The sequence below is a fragment of the Uloborus diversus genome, chromosome 2 (assembly GCF_026930045.1).
Source record: "Uloborus diversus isolate 005 chromosome 2, Udiv.v.3.1, whole genome shotgun sequence".
Lineage (NCBI taxonomy): Eukaryota > Metazoa > Arthropoda > Arachnida > Araneae > Uloboridae > Uloborus > Uloborus diversus.
In genome coordinates, this window is record NC_072732.1 from 140,694,815 (window position 1) to 140,720,765 (window position 25,951).

The window sequence follows — 25,951 nt, forward strand, 5'->3', positions numbered from 1 at the left end:
CTTTAAAAAAAAATTTGAATTTTTTTTTCCGCCGATTAATTGGCAGATTATAAATAATCGCAAAATGGCCAATTATGACAGATTAATCTTCGCATCCCTGGTCAAGGGGTGCCCAATATTTTAAAAACTACGTCTCACTTTTCAGAAACTTATTTTTTGAAGACCCACTTTATCTCCAGCATAGAAGTTCAATGTGTCTACCGTGTTTGAAAAAAAGGCGGTGTGTAAAAATAATCCTTTTCTTTTATTTTGTAAGATTGATTCATTTAATTGTTATGAAAACGTGTTTTGCTTATATACCATGCGTTTTTGCTCGTGGAAGGAGGTTTACTATGTTCAACAGAGCTTTGAAAGGAAAAATGATGATTATCATCAAGAACTTCCTACTGAAGTGTTAAAAATCTCTTGACTTTTACCGAAATTATCGACATTTAATTTCTCAAACGAAGATTTTAAACAAATTTCTTACACGAAGTTTTCTAAATTAAAAAAAAAAAAATAATAATGAAATATAGTCAATTCGCGATAACTCGAAATCCGATAACTTGAATATTATTATAACTCGAAGTTTTTATCAAATCCCGACCCCTTTGTCTTTAACTCCATGCTAATTATTCCCAATATCTCGAAGTTAATTTCCTTTAACTGGAAGTTTTTTCAAAGATGACTCGAAATTTATTTCGGAAAAACGAAAAAAAAAAACAGAAACAAGTGACTGTAAGAGAAAAATTAATTTACCTGCACTTGCAATTCCTGCACAATAGACCTCTGGTTCATACCGATTCTTGCCTACGCTCCTTATCTAGAACCTGTCACCGTGAACGGCAGGGGACCGAGGGGTAATAGCTAACAATAGAGACCGGGAAAGTGGGTTGACAACTGATGGGTTCTCTCTGGACATAGGGAAAAAGTTTTGCATGGATGGGGTAATTTCTGTGATAGGGATATTTGGAGGGGTTTTTTCTTTTCCACTAGATTGGGACGAATCGAAATAAGTGGAATGTTATCGTTTGGCACAGCTGTTTTCAGCGCCTCGTGTGCTACATCGTTTTTTTTTTCCCCTTCTTTCTTAAATTTATTTTTTAAACCTGAGAATTTGAAACATTTATTTTAAAAACAAAATTTATTTTATGTACAATTTTAACTTTATAAAGGAAACTTATCCTTTATATCAACCAAAAAAATTTTGAAAACATGAATGCTTATAGTTCAATTTCTGCTAAAGCATTTGATAGATTTGAGACCTGATATTTAATTTGAAAATTGCTGTAATTATCCAATTAATGAAACAAATAAGAATGCGCATTAATAAAAATAACAAATAATAAACATAAAACAGAGAGTAAAATTTGTAGTAATTCTGATTTAAAAAAAAACTACCTTGCGTTCATACAGCTTTCGTGCTTTTAGTTTTTTTTAGATGTATTGATATTTTGTGCTTTTTACTGCTTGAAGTACAAAATATTGCATCGGAATTAACAATTGGATTAATGTTGAAAATAACTGCAAGTATTCGGGGGCATTGTAGAAAATGATTGTTCATACCGCTCATAAATTATATATTGTGGGCTTGATTTATTTTTATATGCCTTTACCGCGTTCGTGTGTGCAGAATCTAAGAACTTCTAAAAAGCAGTGCCGAATTTCCGAACGAGGTTGATACATTTTTAGGGGACACAAAATTTTACTACGATCATTTTTTTACTATATTGTTGAAAATAAAATTTCATTATTTTTTATTTTCCATACTGAGTCATTTTCTTATTATTAAATTTTATCACCTTTTCCAAGAAGTGATAAACAATGGGGACTGACTATACATCCCCAGAAATATTTGTTAATGCTTAATTATAGACATAATTTCATTTGTTTTTACTTATATCTGTGAATGTAATTTCAATAAATAAAAATTATTTGGGAAATTTCGTTTCTGAAGATATGCGATGCTATTCGCATGCAAAAAATCCAAGATTTTGTCCAGTTTTTTTTTTTCCTACCGCGAAATTTTTCTCGGACATTTGGCTCAGAGAAGTGAGATCGATACATTAGTTTCAAGCCGAAAAGTAAGTGAAAAATTGTAAAACAAATCCCTAGGGAAAAAAATATTGGTTTTGATTATTTTTTAAATATTTTGAAAAAAAAAAATATTTACCTCATGAGTCTTGCAGCTCGCTCCAAAGAAACTTGATTTAAAAAAAAATTACCTCTCTAAACCCGTCAGAAGAATGTTAATTGAATGATTGATATAATGTTCTTATCCCCTAAAAAAAGGAATATATACTAACTATGAAATTATTGAAAAGTGAATTTTGAAATTACTATTTAAAAAGATTTCAGTCGAGACATTCAAGAAAAGTTGCATTTTATCTTTTGATTGGGGGGGGGGGGGAGAGAATGATTACAAATCTGCCTAGGGGCGGCATGGAGCTAACGCGGTCTCTGCTGAGAGGTCAGATTCAAAAACTATATATTGTTCGAAAGATTTCGTTCGGCCGTGACCACCCATAATTCATTTTTTGGTTTGAAAAAGTTTTGTTTCATCTTTTCAACTGCTCAAAAAAAAAAAAAAAAAAAAAAAATATATTTGTGGGGACTGAGAAGTTTCAGGCAAATGTGAATTCCAATTTAAAAGAAAAGACAACTTTAGGCAAACTTCATGAATAATATTTTTGGCGGAAATGTTTATCATAACTATTTTTTCATCTGAGGAGCAATTCATCCAAAGTTCATCCTTTTCAAAATTTTTCAGGAGGTGAATAAAACTAACTAAGCTAACAGCAAAATATTTTTTTCATATTTTATAGGTACATAGCTGTTAAGGACAAAGGCATAACATATTATGTAACAGAGCAACAAATTTTTAAAGTAAAATATGAAAGAGATATGGCTGTTTTTAATTTTGGATATGTGCTGTTTTGTTTAAAAAACGAGTCGATTTGCCCTTTTGATCGAAAACCTGAATGATGAGAGAGAAATGCACCAAAGTTCTACTACATCACTACCTCAAATATCTCTGACTTTTCTTGTTTTTTCATTTGTCTGTGGCTCATGGTTGTGGACATTTTTAATATTTTGTGCAGTTCCGTTCATTGTAATGATGCTTGCTTTGCAATTTAGTTTTGTACATTTCCAGAACAATTTTTGAGTTCCCTTCCGATTTATTCGGAACATAAAGTCGTCATAAATTAATATTTTTCCTCCCCTGATGGAATCAATAAAATGAATGCTCATTTTAATAATGAATAATTACTAGACGAAAAGACCGAAGAAAAAAATGGCTGAATCTCAGCTGCTAACACGTTTTACATTTAAGAGGAGATCGTAGGGAAAAATTAGAAATCCCTACCCAACCCCTTCTCTAAAACCGGAAATCGTCCCATCCATGTGATTGACGTTATCCTCTCCGGAGGGCGTGATCCACTCGTCAAAAATGCTCTCGTTATCAGCGTAGGCGAAAATCGGTAGACACCAGACCTCTAAAGCAAGAAGAGTTGAGCCAATGTGTGATAAAGGAGTTACACGTGTGGAAATGAGGTATCTTGTTTTCTCTTGTTATACTGTACTGTTTACATTTTCCCATGTTGTTAGACTACGGATTTGCTTTTAAGTTGTCAAGTCAACTGATCGTACCTTTATTCAAAGGCTGACTTAAGTTAAGATGCGTTCCCCTTTATTCTTCAGTTCGATCATTTGCTGATAAGTTCCTGAGAGACAGAGTGAGCTTTCTTTACTATTAAAGATGTCTAAGCAAGTACTATGTCCATGATATTAAAAGAAAAAGTGAAACTTCTAAAGTAGTAGAATCCATGAATCCGAATTTAAAATGAATGAAGACATATATGTACCTTTCCTGAAGCAGAATCGCCTCTGTGTAAATGGTTCCAGCAGTATCGAAATCAAAACCATGCTTTTGATATTTTTCTCTCGATATTTTTGATTAAACTGTGCATATTGTGCTTAAAAACCTTCAAGATTTGTCATTCTGTCTGTTATTTGCACATATTAATGAAAGTATTCGATGGTTTTTCATATTAAAGTGTCGAAAACCGAAACTAGTGGTATTTCGAACTTCCGATAAGTCGAAGTTTTCGTCGGTTCCTTAGAAATCGAGTTATCGCGAATCGACAGTATATAAAATTGAAGACTTCGGTGCACACACAAGAAGGGGGCAACTCCTTTTTTTTTTTGCCAGTTTTTTCTTACATTGAAATATGTGAAGAAAAATATTATTTTTTTCAATCTGAACAAAAACGAGACATCTCCAACGAATATATTCCATAAGATACTTTTAAAAAGGCTGAAACGTAACTGATGGTTATGTTTCACAAAAAAAGTGAAGAAAACGTTAAGAATTTTTTGTTACTAAATTGTTTTTTTTTTCTTTAATCATTAATCCTGCATTGTTTTATTATTTGATCCAAATGCTAGGGATGCATCGATTATACGGCAAATTCGCTAAATAATCATTATTGGCCACTTTGCCGATTAATTATAATCGGTCAAATTTTGCTGATTAATTATAATCGGCCAAATTTTGTCGATTAATAGGATTTTTTTTTAAATACATTTTTTAAGTATACCTTTACCCAGAAGCTATAATGAATGCATTATTTAATATATAAGTACATGTAATTTTCTGCAAACAGACTAACATGTTGTAGTAGAAGGAAAGCGTTCAGAGTAGAAACATTTTGATTATAAAAAAAAAAAGAAAAAGAAAAAAAAAACGGATCATTTCCTTACCTTAGTGTATGTTTTCACGATACCCTCATCCCAGCTTTAAATGAAACTACATGATTACATCACACATTTTACATCTCATTATTTAAATTATTAATTTTTGATCTCACAAAATATTTTTTATTTTTTAAAGTCATTGGATTTAAAAAAAAAAAATGTCTACATACGCTATTATTATTATTATTTCGTAAACTGATGGTTGAAGTAATGTCATTTTTTTTAATTAGTTTTTCTATTGTGAATAAAATATACACACATAACATACATATGAAAATGTTGCAACTGTTTTCATGTGTCGATACTTTTCTTCTTCCGCCTATTGCTCTTGGATAACCTTCTAATTTTTATAAAGAATGAAATTATTGGATTAAATGGCTAATAATAATTAAAAAATAAATTTAAATTAAAAATGCTCTTAAGTTAGCCTGCTGACCACAGGCTACTCCCTACAAATTTTAAAATTTCATACCTAGGTTACGTGATGTAATTTTTAAGCAAAAATATGAAAAAGAAATTGGATAAAACTTTGAAACTATTTTAGAAAAATTAGGAAAGAAGAAAAATGAATCGTCTCTCTATTGACTGTTTCTATGATCGAAATCATAAAAGAAAAAATGAAAGAGACATTGGTAGTATTAAAAATAATCATTATGATCATTAATCGGCTAGGCCGATTAATCCACCGATTATCAACATCCGATCAATCGGTAATCGGCCAATTCGCTAATCGGTGCATCCTTACCTAATACTATTTGGATTATTATTATGAATTCAAAATGTATTTTGAATTACAAGTACTTGGAGCAAGAACGAGACAACGCCAATACGTAACAATTTCAGTTATAATGCATTAGTTTCAATAAATAAAAAAAAAAAAAAAAAAAAAAAAAAAAAAAAAAAAACTGAAATTGGTTTCATAGAGGCAAATTCTAACATAATATAAAGTATGAACACAAAATCTTTAAAATACAATTTTTTAAACTTTTTTTTTTTTTTTTGCAATCTTTGAAAGATTAAAAAAGGATACAGCGGACTTTTGAAGTCTTCAATATTTAACTTTTTCACGTTGGATGATAACTAATCTTATATATTATACTTTCAAAAGTCAGGTGCAAAACAATTATCTAATTATGAAGTAAATAGTGTATTAGAGTGTTGCGACTCACTGAAAAATGACGCACGATTTACAATTCGAGATACGCTTGATGTTAAGTTATAAAAATCACGAAACTTAGAAATTAACTGGACACACTCACCTTTCTATTTGGCTATAACTTTCTGTATTCAAACGGTACTTTGTCTTGACTTTAACTCCTCATTCCGGGAGAGATAAGTGGGAGCTGAAAAATTGAAACTATTTTAGTGAGCTCCGCAATCGGGCGAACATTTAGCTTTGACTGCAAGTCGCGGTTGGTGTCACGAAACGACTCCGCCCTTTCTCGAATGCCACTTCTAGTTTGAAAGAATAGGAGAAATTTTTTTCGTTACATTTTAACAGGTGCGGACACAATTCAGAAGTCATCTGATGAGCAACAATTAGCAAAAAGCCGACTCTTCACTGACAAACTATGGCCTTCTCGGTTGCGTACATTTTATCAATTCACTTATTGGAGCGATTCGGACGAAAAAGAATGAGCGTCAGGAAGTATTTTGTCTTTGGCTTTGCAGAAAAAAAAGAGAAAGAAAGAGACAATTTCATGAAACTACTAATAGCTTTGACCCCACTATTTAGTCGGTTGCTTTCGGAAATGATATGTAAGATGGTTAGGGACAGGGTTTTTCTAAAGTTCGAGTTTCCTGGGACAGCTCCAAAATTTCAGTCCCTGTTCCGATTTTTTTTCTACTCGTTTTTATTATCCAGAATTAAGAATATCTTTCTCGAGTTGTTCCAAAAAGGAGTGCGTTAATCACCAAAATAAACTCTGATGAAACTTAAACATACTTTAATAAGATCAAAAAAGGAAAAGAAATATTAATGCTTCAGAGAAATTTAAAACTACTTCATCAAAATAATTTAGAAGGGTAACAAATTTATTATTTGTTCACTTTAAAAAAAAATAAATAAAAAAAGCAAAATTATTTATTTTGTCACACAATAAGCATAAGAAAATAATTTATTGGTAAGAAAGTATTAACGAAATTATTTACACACGTAGCGCCCCGAAATTCGAAATCTGGTCAACTTAATTTAATTTTAATCAAATTAGTAGAATTTTACTCAAAACTTAGGAGTTTTAGAATTATGTCTTGGTATGTATGTGATCCAACACAAAAAATAGAAACCAGATGAAAAAGGATATTCAGGTGTATGAGTAGCATCTCCTCGTAATAACGCGTTTGTTGGAAGACAACAAAGAAACTGCGATTTCTTGTCAGCGAAAGTCTGAAAACGGGATGTAACCGAGGTCATTAAAAATAACGTTTTACAAACATTCAAGAAACTAATATGTGTATTCATAACAATGTATTTTTTTTTTACATTGGGATGATTTATTTTAAAAAAAAATTGTTTTTTTTCTTTTTTTGCTGAAATAAGGAACTAAACAATTTTATAACTTTCAAAAACAGCTAATTTATAGGCCATTTTATTTATAGGCTAAAAAGGGAAGAAAAACAATTTTCCTGAGAAATAAAATATTTTTACTACTTAAGTGATCTTAAATTGAATTGAAAGCTGCTTTATTACCTCTCATATTTCGGGAAGGAAAAGCGCGATGCATCCGAATGAGCGTATAACGAGGGGTTATAAAAGTATTATGTATTAATATGATCATATGTTTTTCATAAACACAATACTACTTTTTATTTTTTACTGTGGTTCATTGCAGTTACAATGGCCGTTTCGTTTTAATTTATTGAAGTATTTTCAACACCCCTCCCCCTGCCAAGAAAAAAAAATGGAACGATGTGAAATTTTTCTCAAATCAATAATATTGTAACGGATTCGGTGCGACTCCCACTTTCTTGAAATGAAGAAACAGTTCTTGATAAAAACACAGGAGCTTTATTTACACTATGTACAGGAGAGATCGTCAACAACTGCTAAATTATTCATCAGCAATTAAGCAATTATCACACAACACCGTAAACTCAACGTTTACACACGTATTTACTTCCAAATACGAAAACAACACAGCGAAATGCCTCGCAATAAACAGAGCAAATACACACTCTCCAGTACAAATTCTCAAACGAAACTCCCCTTTTCATCACGCAGTACGCCTTTATAAACATCGAAGACGTTTCTACAACATTCTTTCTGCTTCCAGAAATGCGTAGACCGTTATCAAATTTTATCAATGAAAAGAAAAGGAAATAGGGGGTCGTATACTTTAGCGGAATGAAAAGGGGTTGTATATTCATTACGGGAAACTATTTACAGGTTACGTTACTACAATAATTACTATTTACAGGATTTGTAACATTGCCCCCTTCCTAAGGACTGCACGTCCCGGGCAGTACAATCCCCAGAAAGGGTGCCAAACTTCTATCACAAGTTTACAAATATACACATTAATTAATAACTAACAGATACAGAAAACACAATAATAACAAGAAATATTACTAAACATTAAAAGCAAAAATTATCTACAACTTTTATGTTATCAACCATGGTTGTGTACGTAATACTCATGAACTATGGCCACAGTATGGGGCTAACCGATCATAATGTACAACCCTAGGTTTTGCATTAGGTGATTTTTGGATCCTCACTACGACGTCATTCAGTCGGTTAAGGACTTTGTAGGGTCCATCCCAATGCGACTGCAATTTGGGTGAAAGACCTTTCCGTCGGATGGGATTCCATAACCAAACCCTGTCGCCTTCGTTGAATTCATGTCCAGTAGACCTTGTGTCGTATCGGGTCTTCATCTTCTCCGCCGCGATGTTGATTCGCTCTCGTGCGAAGTTATGAACGTCTTCCAACCGGGCCTGGAGATCCTGGATGTACTCCTCAGGCGATGCAGGCGCATCCGGAGGACGGCCGAAGACGAGATCACAAGGTAGCCGAAGCTCTCGTCCGAAGAGCATCTGAGATGGGGCATATCCGGTAGTCTCGTGGACAGCACTGCGGTAGGCCAGCAGGAACAAAGGTAGCTTCTTGTCCCAATCCTGTTGATTTCTGGAGACCATAAGTGAGAGATTATTCAGGATTGTGCGGTAAAATCTCTCCACCATGCCGTCCGATTGTGGGTGTAGTGGTGTTATCCTAGTTTTCTGAATTCCGAGAATTTGACATAGGCCCTTAAACACAGCAGAGATGAAATTCCTCCCTTGATCGGAATGAATCTGCAAAGGTGTTCCGTATCTCGAGATCCATTGTTGGACCAGAGTCTCTGCTACGGTGGTAGCCTCTTCATCTGGAATGGGATATGCTTCCGGCTATTTGGTGAAGTAGTCGATGGAAACAAGAATGTATTTGTTCCCATCAGCAGTTCTTGGTAGAGGACCCAGGATGTCGATCCCAATTCGTTCGAAAGGAGCTCCAACGTTGTACAGATGTAGCTTCCCTCTGCTTCTTTTCTTCGGTCCTTTACGAGCAGAACAGGCGTCACAAGAATGGCACCTCTTCTCCACGTCATCCTTCGCCTTGCTCCAGAAGAAGCGCTCCCGAACTTTATTGAGGGTTTTCAACACACCAAAATGTCCTCCAGTCGCACAACTATGTATTTCTTTCAGAACATCTGAAATCCTTGATCGGGGAAGTAGTAACTGCCACCTAGACGTTTTGCCATCATCAGATTCCCATTTTCGGTGTAGCACGCCGTTCCGTAAATGGAGCGAGTTCCATAAAGCCCAGTATCTTTTTGTTGCAGGACTAAAGATGGAAACGTCCTGCCAGCTAGGTCGCCGACTGTCACTCTCCATGAACTCCAAAATTGGTTTTATGTCGGGGTCTTCAAGTTGATCTTTTCGAACTTGGTCGTCACTCCATGGATCAGGTTCTGAAGATGTTGGAGTCACTGTCACCTGATAGGCAGTAGGGCTAGTCGTTCCATACTGTTTCTCGATTCGGGAACAATAACTGCAGTTCTCAGGACAGGGTCACCTTGATAAAGCGTCTGCATTACCGTGAGACAACCCTTTTCGGTGCTTGATCTCCATGTCATATTCCTGGAGCCGCTGTATCCACCTGGCTATCTGGCCTTCTGGATTCCTGAAGTTCAAAAGCCAAGTTAACGAGGCGTGATCTGTCCGAAGCAGAAACTTTCGGCCGTAGAGGTAATGATGGAAGTGTTCTACAGCTTTCACTATGGCCAGTAACTCCTTTCTGGTGACGCAGTAATTTCGCTCCGACTTCGATAAGCATTTGCTCCAGTAAGCGATAACATGTTCATTGTCGTCAATTTCTTGGGATAAAACAGCTCCGATGCCCTCGTGGCTCGCATCAGTGTCCAGGATGAAGGATTTTTCAGGCTGAGGATAGGCGTTGATGTTAAAGCCTCCTTCAGTAGTAGAAATGCATCTTCGCATTCTTTGGACCATTCAAACTTTTGCTTGCTCTCCGTCAGCTTATGCAAAGGTCGTGCAATGTTGGAAAAACCCTTTACAAACTTCCTGTAGTACGTGCAGAGCCCCAGGAAACTTCGCAGCTGATGGATGTTTTCGGGGCGACTCCAACTCTTGACCGCAGATACCTTTTCTGGATCGGTTTGAACACCTTCAGAAGAGATGATGTGACCAAGGTAGTTACCTTCCCGGCGGAACAAATTACATTTGGACGGGCTTAACTTCAGATTGGCTTCCTTAAGCTTTTGCAGCACCTTCCTAAGATTAGCCAGATGTTCTTCGAAACTGCGTCCCACGATGATGATATCGTCTAAGTAGACCAGACAGGATTCGTAGGAAAGTCCTCTTAACACTGTCTCCATAAGACGCTCGAACGTAGCTGGTGCATTGCAGAGGCCGAAGGGCATCACTTTAAACTGCCGTAAGCCTTGTCCAGTTGTAAACGCTGTCTTTTCTCGGTCATCAGGGTGTATCCTAACCTGCCAGTAGCCGCTCTTCAAGTCCAGGGTCGAAAACCACTTGTGTCCGGAAAGAGTTTCCAAGGTGTCGTCTATCCGTGGAAGAGGGTAACTGTCTTTCTTGGTGATTTCATTCAGTCGTCGGTAATCGACACATAATCTGTTGGAGCCATCTTTCTTTCGGACCAAGACGATGGGAGAGGCCCAAGGACTGGATGACGGTTCGATTACATCATTCTCCTTCATCTCTTTCAAGAGGGTCTCAACCTCTTCCTTCTTGGGTAACGGTAGTCGTCTTGGATGCTGTTTAATAGGGGGGTGTTCTCCAGTGTAAATCCTATGCTGCGTTAAATTCGTACGGCCAACATCCTCCGATGTAGAGGAAAACAGATGCTTGAAGTCGTCCACCAATTGTTCCGCAGCAGTTCTTTGATCTTTCGATAATGACGCACTCCCAATTAACTTCGATGTCAAGGACTCGTAAGACACAGTCTCGGGGGAATTGATTCTTCTAATGATGCAGTTTACTGGAGTACAAGTTGCCAACACTTCACCTTTTCGGATATTCCTTGGCCTTTCACTCACATTGGCGACTCTCACAGGAATTACATCCTTAGAAAAGTCCACAAGCGTAGATGCTACCAGCACTCCTTTTAGGCTATTGCTTAGGTTAGGGTATTCAATGAGTCCAAATCGAAAACTATTGCTTTCCTCAATGGAGCCAGGTATTAATGATTCTGACCTTGAGGGAATCGATAAATCTGTTTGGGCTATTATTTGATGAGTGGATTTTACATCATTTTCAACGTTGAAGATGGCTGTGTCTTCTCTCATCGAGTGCAGTTCATTAGTCTTGAAGTCAAGGGTGAAGTCGTATTTCTTTAAGAAGTCCAATCCGAGAATGAAGGGGTCCGTGATATCCGCAACGAATGCCGTATGATGGTAGGTGGCATTCCCAAACACTATTTCCAAGTCCACTTTACCCTCAATCTCAATTTTGTCACCTGTCACAGTCTGGAGACTTACGCGTGGCGATGTCCACAACAGTTTCAATCGAAATTCACGAGCCACATCTGTCCTAACGGTTGTCACATTGGCTCCAGTGTCGACAATCAGTTTGCAAGGATTCCCATTTACATGGGCGTAAATGAAAAGTCCATCACTGCCACTACTAGTAGAGGAAATCTGCAGAGCTCTGGTGGAGGTGTTTTCTTTCTTTCGCGTAGCTTGGCGAGCAGGACAACTCCTTCGCAGGTGCCCTTCACTACCGCATTTCCAGCACTTCTGCTCTTGTTTCTTTTGGGCTGTTATGCTGTTCAGATATCTTGCCAAGTCACCGAGTTTTCTCTCAAGTTCAGCGAGATGGGACGACCTGGAATCAGACTCATCAGCTTCCTGAGTCCGGATTAGATGGCGATCCACACGGGTTGCTTCTTGGGCGGCCTCGTATCTCATCGCATATATCAAAGCGGATTTCAAGTCGTTTACATTCGCCATCCGGAGGGCCTTCTGGATCCCAGGATTCCGAACTCCGTCGATGAAGTAGTTGAGTGCCAGGTTGTCTCGAACATCCGCAGGACAGTCGCAAAAAGCAAGATGCGACAGTCTCTCGATATCCGCCGCTAGCTCTTGCAGGGTTTCCCCGGTTTTCTGGAAACGGGACTTCAACTGGAGTCGGCTGAAATCTTTCTGGCACTTCTCACCGAAGCGAAGCTCCAACGCAGATGTGAGGGCGGCGAAATTCAGGCGCTGGCTGTCCGGAAGGGTCTGGAGAATGTCCGCTGCGTCACCTCTCAGCGATGCTGCAAGATGACAGGCCTTGGTAACAGAGTCCCATCCGTTCGCTTCCGCCACTATCATGAATTGAGTTTTGTACACCTGCCACGAACTTTTCCCATCAAATGTGGCCAGTTTAATGGACGGTCGAGCAACAGATGTGGGAGCGCCAAACTGTACAGAGCTGCTTTCCGCGGTCGCCAATCTCCTTTCCACGTCCTTAAAGATCTCTTCTTTAAGTAGATGAAATCTTCTATCTTCTTCTTCAAATTTATTTTCTACAGCATTGAATCGGCTTTCAACGGTATCAAATTTTTCTTCAATAGCATCAACTCGATGCTCTATGTCATTAAATTTATTTTCCATCACAGTCTTTACCGAAATAAGGTCGTTTTTAATTTCTTCTTGGTTAGACGTTAAGTCCTTTTTCAGCACCGTTAAATCGCTTTTTAACTGGTCTTGATTTGCCAACATACTTGCAGTCAGATCACTTTTTAATTGTTCTTGATTAGCCGCCATATCATTTTTAAATTGTTCTTGATTAGCCGCCATATCATTTTTTAATTGTTCTTGATTTGCAGTAAAACTTGCAGTCAAATCACTTTTTAATTGGTCTTGATTAGCCGCCAATTCATTTTTAACAGAGTTGATTGCATCAAGAAGTTGTTTTAATTGTTCATCCATTGCGCGAGTAATCACCATAAAATTAAAGTCCAAATTCAAAAAGTTTTTATGAAAAAATGTCCAAAGTCACACTTACTCCAAGAAAGTCCTAAAGTAGCCCCGCGTTGGGCGCCAATTGTAACAGATTCGGCGCGACTTTCACTTTCTTGAAATGAAGACACAGTTCTTGATAAAAACACAGGAGCTTTATTTACACTATGTACAGGAGAAATCGTTAACAACTGCTAAATTATTCATCAGCAATTAAGCAATTATCACACAACACCGTAAACTCAACGTTTACACACGTATTTACTTCCAAATACGAAAACAACACAGCGAAATGCTTCGCTATAAACAGAGCTAATACACACTCTCAGTACAAATTCTCAATCGAAACTCTCCTTTTCATTACGCAGGACGCCTTTATAAACATCGAAGAAGTTTCTACAACATTCTTTCTGCTTCCAGAAATGCGTAGACCGTTATCAAATTTTATCAATGAAAAGAAAAGGAAATAGGGGGTCGTATACTTTAGCGGAATGAAAAGGGGTTGTATATTCATTACGGGAAACTATTTACAGGTTACGTTACTACAATAATTACTATTTACAGGATTTGTAACAATATAGATAACATAGTTTCAAAAGGCAGTAGACGACTAAATATTCTTAAGTATATTACACACTGTAAAAAAAATTCGGAAACGTTTCTGAGTATATCGTGCAGCTGCGGTTCATGAAATTTTCAAAAACGTTTCTGAGTATTTCGGAATTCTCTTTCTGTAATGTCCGGAAACGTGTCTGAGTATTTCGGAATCCTCTTTCTGTCATGTCCAGAAACGTGTCTGAGTATTTCGGAATCCTCTTTCTATAATTTCCAGAAATGTTTCTGAGTATTTTGGAATCCTCTTTCTATAATTTTCAGAAATGTTTCTGAGTATTTCGGAATCCTCTTTCCGTAATTTCCAGAAATGTTTCTGAGTATTCTGTGCAGCTGTGGTTCATGAAAGTTTCGAAAACGTTTCCGAGTATTTCGGAATTCTCCAAACAATTTTCAAAAACGTTTCCGAGAATTTCGGAATCCTTTTTCCGTGATTTTTTCTAAAAAATAATTCTTTTTTAATAGTATTGCATGCCATATCAGTTTCAATTCTTTCATATCTAAGAGCAATGAAACAAGCAATTTTAGAATCATTCGTGGATTTTTTTTTCTGAATTTCTAATGACAAATAGCATGGTTAACAGCATAACATATGCACAGTTATAAATTTTTGAAAATTTATGAAATAATATAGTAGTTTCATTCCTAATCACAAAATCGTCGGGGAAATGGAGTGGGGGGGTACCTTCTGAAAAGTGGGGATTGTTTGTTAAACAAGCTTAAACTTCAGTTTTTCTCTCAATATTTTCAAGACAAAACTATCAACATATTGTATTTTTAATGCAGAACTTAAAAACATATCTTGTATCAAACTTGATAGCTTTTATTTTCGGATAAAATTTGACAGAACTTACCTACACTTTGCGTTCCGAAATTCGTTCACGTCAAGTCAATTTCTTTGACGAACAAAGTGTACCGAAAAGTACCAACAGAGAAATTGATGAATTTAAATATGACACCAAAGTCCCCCTGCTGGAACCATTCGGGTTTATTCCTCTGTTCTTGCCCTTTTCCAGTTTATCACAAATATAGATACTTAATCAAAATAGGTTACTGATTTAGAGTGTGCGCAAAATGCATTATATATTTTATTTATTAAAACATTGAACTCTATTACATGATTATTCCATTTCATATATACGAGAGTTCCCCCCCCCCCACACCATAAGAGTGATGGTGCACCCATAAAATGATATAAAGCGCCCCCCACCTTAAAAAAAGCAACCTCTTGAAAATGTCAATGGCACAGTCTGCGTGGTGAACGCCCCTCGTCTTCTCACCATATGTACATTGCATATTAATAACATAGTATTTAAAAACTGATCACTTTTAAAACGATGACGTGAAATAATATTACTTTTTATTTCAGCATGTAAATGCAGCTGTTCCATTTTTGCCACTGACTCATTCCTCCTGACTGTCCTACATTAAACTAGTATATCCACGAAGGAAATGTTATTTTCGGAACTAATGTCAAGGAATTTTTTAATTGTTAACCACATTTAACAAAATGAATAAGCAGATGAATTAATTTCATAACTATGTTCTTACTAATAAATAACATGGTCATTTTCTAATGGTATAAATATTTTTAAATGAATGAATAAATTATAATAAAAAAAGATAAATTATACCGGCACATTTTTTGTGAAGCATATTACAATACTAGAAAATATTTGCATTACCATATTTCTAATGAATTTAACAATTGATTTTTTTTTCTTTTTGAACCAAAATGTATGTACATCCAAGTATTTCGAAATAACTTTTCTGTGATTGCTTCTCAAATATAAATCTTACTTCTTTTGCGTAATTAATCAGTTTCAGTTAGTTACAACAAATAGTACACCGCGCACATAGGTATGTAGGATAACTTTAAATTAATTCGATAAACCCAAAAACAGTTACAATTGGAGCCTCATCAAATGCAAATCAACAAAAATATAAATGTATATAACAACATGTTTTAAAATATTCATTAATACTTACAAGTGAACATGAGCGGAAGAAAATCTAAGTACCTCCATTACAACTGAATAAGTAATCCAAAGGGTTTCGTTTCATTAAGTATAAACACGGGTGTTAAAACTATTCACGCTTGAACACACAATATATATCTAATTATGGTCGCATTGGAAATTGTAAAGAAGCAAATGGTTATTAACTAACTTAATAGCTGCGTACATCGTCTAAAAAATCAAGGGCAGTCCAAAATGCAAACGCGTAAAATTAGTTTCGACACATTTTACTACTCTCTAGACATGAAATAACAAGCATTTCAATGCTACACAGTTGCTGACTGCAGCAACCATAGATAAGAAAAAAAGAAGTTCTCGTTATTTCCGACTCATTGGCGCCTGTGTTGGAAGGATGAAATAGGTTTCGAAGCGTTGCGTCATCACTTCCGCTTCTAGATATCTTGAAATAACAAAAAGCTTTCTGAATATTGAGGAGTTCGCTATTGGATGAAGGATTCCTACTATTTTGGAAACGTTTCCGATATATCCAGAAACGTTTCCGAAATTTGTTACAGTGCAGGAAAAGACTGTGGAACCGATGCTATAACTTTGAAGAACACATATCGTCGCCTCAGAGCAACAGTAAAATATCTAATCCTGGAAATAACAAAAAGATATCTTACTGTTGCTCTGAGGCGACGATATGTGACACTGATAAGACCCATCTTAAAGTATGGCTTTCCTATTTATAACTGTGCATCAGATACTAATTTAGACAGATTAGAAAGACTTCAACTCAGTGCTGCCAGAATTATCACCGGGTTGATGGAAGCGAAGCTGACCTAGAGAAATTGTAGTTTTTGAGGCTAACTTGCAACCTCCCTAGACATAAGGGAAGATTATATATCATTATCGGACGGTCAATAAGAAGACGGGCTAATCTCACCAAATATTTCAATAAACTTTCTAGCTATGGCCAATACAATAAAACTTCCACACATATAACAACTGGAGAAACAATCAGTGACTAAAGAAAAACATCCTTTTTAGTCACGCAGAACATCTAAAATTGCCTTCTGGTGATGCAGAGCCCCACTCCTTGAAATCTTTTCTCAGCCCAGCGGAAGGAATCCTAAGAGTACACTTCCATTTTGGCTTTTATACTCCGGTCGTTAAAAAGGACTTGATCCCTGACCATCTTAGGCAGTTAGCATTGGAAGTCATCAATAAAATCCCTAGTAACGTCATAAAAATTTACACAGATGGCAGCAAACTGAACGATCAGGCTGGTTGTGGCATATACATTGAGAAACTGGGAGGAAAACTGTCCTATTACCTCCGTAATCCTGATTTTTCTTCAGTTTTCAAAAGTGAACTTGTTGCAATTAAATATGGCCTTGAAACAATTCCCAAAGAATGCGACTTTGGTAATGTCTGGATTCTTTCTGATAGAAGTTCTCTTCAAGACCTAGGTAATTGATTACTGTTGGAGACAAAACTAGCGTCTCTATTCTCCAGAAACTTAAACAAATATCAGAGTCCCATGATGTCCATTTCCAGTGGATTCCGTCCCATGTGGACATTATGGGTAATGAACAAGCAGATCTCTTGGCCAAAGAGAGGGTTGTAACACTACTTCACTTATGTCCACAGCTCTCACCTACTCTGAACATCAGGCGAGGGTAAATTCTGAAATTTCTAGGGAGTGGAAGACACAACCCCACCATCACTGGTACAGAAGTAAGCAACCCGGATCTTCCTTCTCTCTAGAGTGCTACAGAGCCTCCCAACAGCTATCTCAAGATTGAAAAGCGGTCACGTTAAAAGTCTCTCCTTTTGTGAAAGCGAGATGGTTTTTACACTTTGTACAAAATGCCAAACTCAGCGGGCATCTCCTGAACATATCATGAGCTGTTTAGGACTTGTAGGAGAAGATCTTTACTCCTCTCCCCTCTTGGTATTGGATTTCTAAAGTGTCAGTGGTCTTATGGACCTTGTCTGACTCCGTCAGACCGTCTGAAGATAAGCCACAACACAACATCAAACTTTCTTCAGAAATCACGTTTGCAAAAACTAACCCTTTACGAAATTGCACTCGTAAAAATGACATCTTTAAAAAAGTTGCGATCACAAAAACTGAACTTTTTGTACATAAATATGAACATGGCATTTCTGGTCATGAATGTTCATTACATTTCATTTTCCCTGATTTTAAACGATTGTTTTCAAAAATTAAACGCTGTAAAACTTTTCCTTTCCCCCTCTCCTCGATAACTAGGGGTAAACTTGTATAAACTACTTTTCTTTTTTTTTTTTCAGCAATTTTTTTTTCTAAGAAGAAAAAGAAAGTTACATTTACTAAAATAGTCGCCGATTTTTACAATGAATTGCAAAACATTCGTTTATGCCCATATTTTGACTGGAATACTCACCTTAATAGCTTTTGCCGTCAAAATAGAAGCTGCTTTAGTTACTATTGGCAACACTGGACTCCCCGCCCCCCTCCTTCGATATTGTCGCACCCCCAGAATTCACAGCCTAAATCCGCCTATGGTTCCAGTTAACTTTTGTTTGTTTTTCCTCCTAACTCCGATCTGAGACGTTAACAAAAGAAATCGCCTATGCTTACATTGGCATTCTCTAAGTTTACCGTCTTTTTATGGGTGCAGAAAAATGTTTACTAAAATTGTTCATTTAAACAGCATAGCTTCTGACACGAGTACGCGCACCCATTCTTTTGAGTTGTAAAGAAACACTGAATGTTTACTGGACGTAACAGAAAGTAGAGTAGGGTCCACATCAGTTTATTTATTTATTAGGTAGCGGTACCCGCACGGCTTTGCCCGTAGTAGAAAATTAAAAGGTCATTTGGTTTCCCTGTATATTTGCAAATAATGGATGATGAATTTCTCACCAATATACTATGTTAGTTTACTCGTCCATGTTATGGTAATTTACTAGTCCACGTTACAGTAATTTACTCGTCCACGTTATGGTAATTTACTCGTCCATGTTATAGTAATTTACTTGTCCATGATATAGTAATTCGCTCGGTATTGCTGCAGAGGAATTAAATCCACCAGTGGTGGCTTAAAATTGGAATAGAAAAAGAACAAAATCGAATTTTCGAAAAAGCGCTTCGATGTGCACACCCCCATGCTGCCAACTAATTTTGTGCCAAATTTCATGGAAATCGGCAGAACGGTCTAAGCGCTATGCGCGTCACAGAGATCTAGAAAGATATCCAGACTCTCAGTTTTATTAATAGTAAAGACAAGGCTTCACTCGATGCGTGTCTTATCAGGCTCAGTCATTTCTCAAAAGATCAAAGGCGCCGCCTTGCCCGTAAGATGGCGCTGTAGTATAACCGGGGGAAATCATTTGTTTACATTAGTTAACGTATTATTTCTGCTGTAAAAAGTGATGTTTTTTCAATCTTTAACGTAAAATTTCATTGATATGGTTAACCGATGTGTAGTACAGGTGAATTGATGCCGGAATGGCGTACCTGGTCTGTTTTTCAAGGAAAATAAATTCCCTTTTCAGGTAAAGCTGGTCCCAACTCAGGAGTCAACTCAGTATTTCTCATTGGCGTTCACTTCTGGTAAAATGCATCCCTGAAGCACAGGGAACTCCAAAGCATTTTGAGCCTTGGTCTCACTTTTAGTAAGTCGGCCCCAGGGATTACGTATACATTTTTTGAGACATATAATGCGAGTTGATATCAAGAAGGGTTCGAACATTACTCTTCCTCTAAATTAAAAAAAAAAATGTCTGAGAAGGAAACCTTGTAGTTTATAAATTATATAGTATTGTACTGCATATTTAAAGGTGGTATTTAATGGCGCAATCGTCAAGATTTCGACAATAATTGTTTTATTTTCACAATATCGGTAAGACTGTAATACATATTTGCTCTTTTGATAATATTTAGTTTCAAGTACGTCGCTCAGCTTGATGAATTTTCTCTTTGCCTTTATTTGGCGAAAACTGAAAAATTGCACTTACATCATCGTCGGCGAAAATTAAAAAATAAGGCTTACATTGTCGTATGTTTGCTTCTTTTTCTAATTTTACAAAATTTACACACTTTCAATTTTTACTTATGACAAGGTTAATTTATTCTGCTGATTATGTCAAATAATAATAGAGAATTGAAATTGATTTAGCGAAATATTTTAACGAGATTTCTCATATTATTTTAACATCTCGTTTTTTATTTGGCGAATTATTTTACTTTGTTTTGATTAAAAATCCGCGAAAAAAACAAAATAACATACTACTTCGAAAAATAAATAAATTCTATAATCGAAAGCATTTAAAGTTTTATTACATATAATTTTATTACCTATATATTTATTAAAAGTTTCAATAATCCTCTCAGTAAATAAAACCACCCACGAAACAACACTAAAAGTTTCAGTAAAATATAAAAAAAATCCGCTGTACAAACTATATTTTACAACAATAAAAGCTTCATTTTATTGAAACCAAAAAACCGAACACGAGGACAACAAATAAAATGAAAAATAATCTCCAAGAGTTGAAATGCATCGTGACGCACATATATGTAATTCTTTGGCGTCACAAAATTTGACAGCATTACATTTCTTGCCATTTAATATTCACATTAAAATCATGGGGAATTATCGAGTCGCGCAACATGTGAAATTGGCAAAAACTTTTTCCATTGCTAAAATTGCTGTCGCCAATGTTTGTTCTTTTGATACTTTGATGGAACTTTTATTGTTTTTTAAATTAATTAATACATTTATCTGGCGAATCATTTTACACTTTAATTGATCCTTGGCTGAATACAGTAACATGGTTGCTTCCTAATACTGTTTAGTTTTGATTTGGCGGATTACGAAATAGCTTAATTTAATATTCCATTTTTTAAATTTTTTTTTCATTTTAATGTAACTTTTATGCTACTTAATGGCTTTTTTTTTAATTTGATCTTTAAAAATTAATTCAAAAATTTGTGGAACTTTTCATGTTTTTTTGTGCAATAATGTATTTATGTGGCGAAGTTTCTCATCTTTAAATTTCCTCACAATGCGTAAACATTGGAATACCGTTTACCTTTTTAACAGACCTGTTTTTATTTTTTTAACTGTTATTATTATTTTTATTTATTTATTTTTTCAACAAGCAAAAGTTTTGTTCAAGAAAAAAAAAAAAAAAAAGAAGAAGGAATTTTTATTATTATTTTTTTTAAAGGCTGGAATGTATAGGTTTATAAAAATCTTTGAATGAAAAGCTGCTATGTTTTCCTTTTTTGAAATTTTTATTGGCATATTTTTCCGGGTAAATTCATTATTGTTTCTATGTACTTTTAAATGATTTAATTTTCTTGTTTTTTAACATACAATATACTCCTTTATGATATAAATTGTAATTTATAATGATTGATACTAACGATCAGTTTTATGGCAAAATTTTTATTTGATATGTTTTCTACTTACTTTTCTAAAAAAAATTGTATCTCTATGCATTTTGTGTGCATTTTAATAGTTCTTATTGTAAAAAAACTAAAGATATCAAATTTAGCTATTCACCATTTTCAGAATATGTTTTTAAAAAATAACTAATTTTGAATTAAACTTTAAAGTATAAGAAAAAAAATACTAAAAGCTCTTTGAATGCTTCCATAAATATATTTATCAACTAACAAAAATATCCGGCGTTGCCTGGGTTAGTAATAATTATGAGTAATAATCGGTACTTTCATTTGTTTTCTGTTTTAACTGATAAATATATTTATCAGTTGTGCTTGATGAAGCATATATAATTAATTTTTGCATAATAAAACCAAAAAATACTTTTTCTTGATATAGTAGAGGGGCTATGGTAGAAAATATAGCCGGAAACTGCATTTTGTGATAAAAACATGAAACTTGGCATGCATGTAGACAATGTCCTTACAAACATTTTTAGAAGGGGAGGTATTTCAAAATCCCCCCCCCCAACCTCCTCCCCCCCGGCGGCCATTTTTGGTCAAAAATACAAAACAACTTTTACTTTTTATTTTTAGTAAAACACCCACTGTATCTTCTTTTGTGAGTTCTATTGTGCTTACTAAAGGAGGAAAAGCCATCAAAATATGTCTTAAGCTCCTAATTTTCATAATAATTTCAAAAACTTTAGTTAGTTAAAGTTCAGTTTAAAAAAATCAAAGTCTTTAACATTTCTGGAGGGGTTGTTTGAAAAATGTTTTTTATGCATTTTAAAACACTATGTTAAAAAAATCAATTCATTCATTTTAGAATCCAGTAATCCGAACCCCCGAAATCCGAAACATCAGAAAATCCGAACATATGTTTTAAAATTTACTGATAAAAACTGATTACAAAACTAAGAATAAAACAAGAAATAAAAATTCATAAAGAAAGCTAGTAATTTTTCAAAACTAGAAACAAACATTTGAATTGTTATTTGAGAATGAATAAAATACCTTGATTAGTTAAAACGAAATCAATTTTCATTATCGGATAAAAAAAAAAAAGAGAGAACTTCAAACACTTTTTTCGCAATTTTTTGGAAGTTTAACTCACATTCTGCTGTTTTATAAATCCTATTTGAACTAGCAAAATGAGGGGAGGGCGGTTACGGATATTTTGTTCATAGAACTCCAAAACTTATTATTAAAAGCTTTAAAACAAATTTCAAGTTTTTTCTTTTCTCAATAGACGATTTGAAGCATTTGTCCTATGTCTTAAACGATGTAAGAGGACTAACATTAATTACTGCAATAAGAAGTTGAGTGCTATGTTAATAAAGCTAACAATATTGTTATTATTAATAAAATTATTATTTATTGAAATATGACTCATTATTACAAAAACTACAATTAAAACTACAAAAAGATCTGAGTAAGTGATACGTACAATGAATATACAGAAGGTAATTTAAAACGTTTGAATTTACTAGTAATTTACACAGATACATAGTATTTTCCATTGCCGTATTTACACATCGATGTGCAGATAAGTTTATTTTTGAAGCACTCACATGTTATTTGAGAGCAGTTCTTTTTTACGCTTGCATGACATAAATTCGCTTTAAGCATTTGAAACTGCGGGCAAACTCAAACAAACAAGAACGTGCTTCCCATCAATTACTGTAAACCCCAATCATGAATTTAAGTTCAGGCTTAATTTTTAAGCAAACTGCCCCATTGATATCTACTTTGATAAGCACTAAATGTTGCCTAATGGCTTCAGCTGTCGGTGATAACTTCATCATTCATCTTTGTTTGCTGGTGGAAAAACATTTTCTAGCTTCATTTACGGACGGAAAGACGACATAAGACGAGTAGCAAAGATTCGCCCAGATATTTGAAATTTTTAATCAGGTATGCTTTTTTTTAGGTTGGGATAGGTATAAAAATGCACCAATCAAGATAGCCTTTCCATCTTTTCCACATCGTCACTTTTCTCCGAGCTGCAAGAAAAGAGGTCGTGTCACATCATGAGAATGAGTGGAACCCTCTTTGAGCAACTGCTTTTTGCTGACCGAATTTGTGAGCAAAATCTTGGACTAGTATTAGTCGAAAGTGTTTTCCAGCTATAAATTTAAGCTCCATCTTCTATCTCCCTTTTTTGTACCGCTCATGAAAGTATGATATGCCTAAAATGACAGCGGGGGCCAACAGTTCTTACTCATAAGCTTCTGTATCCTCTTTCTGCGCCATCCAAAAAATGTACGAAGATCCTACAATCAGCTTTCTCGTGATTTGATGGAGCTACAGCTGTTGTATTCAATGAAAATCACTGTCAAATCATTAAGAGCAAAACAAGATGGTACAAGCAGTACAATCATGAAAAACAACTTTGTCTTCTTATCTGCATTCCGGAGGAAACTGATGCAGTTCTCAGGAAGCAAACAATTTTCTCCAAAATGATATCTTTCTCCTATTCCTCTTATATGTCTTGCATCTGTATCTTAAATAGACTTCAGATACTCCAACAAAAAATTTCGGTCCTAGGTCGTTTCATATGAACAATGAAAGAACCATCATAAACAATAGCATCACAATCTATCTCTGCACTTATTCTAAAAAAAATTGGCATTCATCCTTTTCAGCTTCAGCAACCCTTCTCAACTCGTCTTCGTCTTCTCTCGAGTAGACTTCATCAGTAGGAATACTATTACTTAATTCATTGAGCAGGAATGTTAATGACTAGACTTATTTCCTGTTCAAAGAGCTCCATTTATTGAAATCGATGGAGGGTGAAGTTGATTTTCATAGAGGAGAAATTCATCCAGGTTTAAATGTACAATATTGCAAATAATGAAAAGCTTTGAAAATGAATCTGCATCCAATTTTAATCTTTTCATTAAACATACTTACTGGTTTTTCTGTAAAAATGAAAGACTAAAAAGGTTTTTTTTTTCTGCCCGTGAATATGAAGTGAGTTTTGAGTCACAATTCTTCTCTCTATGAATTTGATGTAACTGCTTTTTTCCCCAACTTGACCAATCTTCATGAGTCGCTCCACATATTCTTTGTCTACTGCTATATTCGTCTCTAATGAGAACAATTCTTTCGATGTTTCTAAAAATGGATTTCCATGTTCAGCTATTTTCTCCTCAAGGCCTGACTCATCAAGACCTTTCTTGACAACAGGCTTTGGAGACTTAACATTTCTTCATTGCGCATATACAGCGTTTCTTTAAACGATTCGAGGTGTAACTTTTTCAAAATGTGAAACTAAATCGGTAACTTTAAGATCAACAAACATCTTTCTTCTTAACGCATTTGGATCTGTGATAGACCAATTACACCCCCGTTTCCTTTCACCACCGCATTGTTTTGCTTGTAAGCATGATCCAATTTAATAACAGCAAACATTCCTTCTTCGATGCCTTTGTGCACGTCTGGAAGGTTTGTGCATTAAAGAAGATCTTTTACGAAAACTGGTTACCATCGAGCATAGTTACTAAAAAGTATATGTACATCATTTAGTATAGCGATTGAATGCAAAAAAAACACAGAATCAACTCTTTCAACGTTTCAGTAAAGATATTAAAGTTCGTTGAAAGCTGTGATCTATTCAACATTAACATTAAAAGCCCCAGCTTTAATACGGTGCTCCAAAATTTGAACATTGGGGGATGGTGCTTTCTTTCTCAGAGTTTTAAGTTATAAAAACTTCTCTGTCAAAAGTGTCTTTATTGCATCGATGTGAATCTTTTTGTAAGAAGTAGTTAGAGACATTTTATTATACACTTCCGGTATGTTTTTTTCTCATAAAATGAGTAAAAGCTTACTAGTGATCATTCGGGTAACGGAGAATTAATAACAGCAACAATAGTGATAATAGTAATAAGAAGAAGAAATTTAAAATTCAAACTTTAAATTTGTTTCTATTAGAAATATGTTGTCTTGACATAAATTTCACCCATTTTCCTTCGAGTCCTCATTCTCTTATATCCTTTGGAAATAGTTTCAATTATGCGTGCTCAGTCATAAAAAACGAGGTGCATCATGGCCGGATAATTGGACAATTCGGACAATTAGAGTTCGGGTAACTGGAACCCTACTTTGATACAACCCTAATTAAATGTATCTTTAAATTCAGAACCCAGTAATTATGTTATGAGGGTGGAAAATTCACATCTGAGAATTTATAGTTTAAAAATATCGATTTTTCAAAAAAAAAAAAACAACTTTTTGTGAAATTATTTCTCAAATTAGACGTTTAATGGAGTTTTAAACGGTAAAAAATATAATTAACATCTATAGAGTGATAAAACCAACAATTTAAAAAATTATAATAAATTTTTAAAAAAATAAAATCGCCATTTTTGGTTTTGGACCAAAAATGGCCGCTAGGGGGGTTTTGGGGGGATTTTGGAATGCCTCTCCTTCCTAAAACATTTGTATATACAAGGTCTACAAACATGCCAAGTTTCAAAATTTTATCACAAAATGCAGTTTCTTCCCCCGTAGCCCCCCAATTAATACAAATTATTAAGCGTTGTTCATACGTTTAATAGACAGTATGGTTTCGTCCATAAGATGTAATGTTTAATTATATAATATTACGCATTATTTCATTCAGAGCCAAATTTCCAATGTTTTTTATTAATTGGAAGCAGAAATTACCCCCCGCCCCCCCCCAAAAAAAGAAAAATAATAGTTTTTCCAAAACATTTATTCACATACGTTTTTGA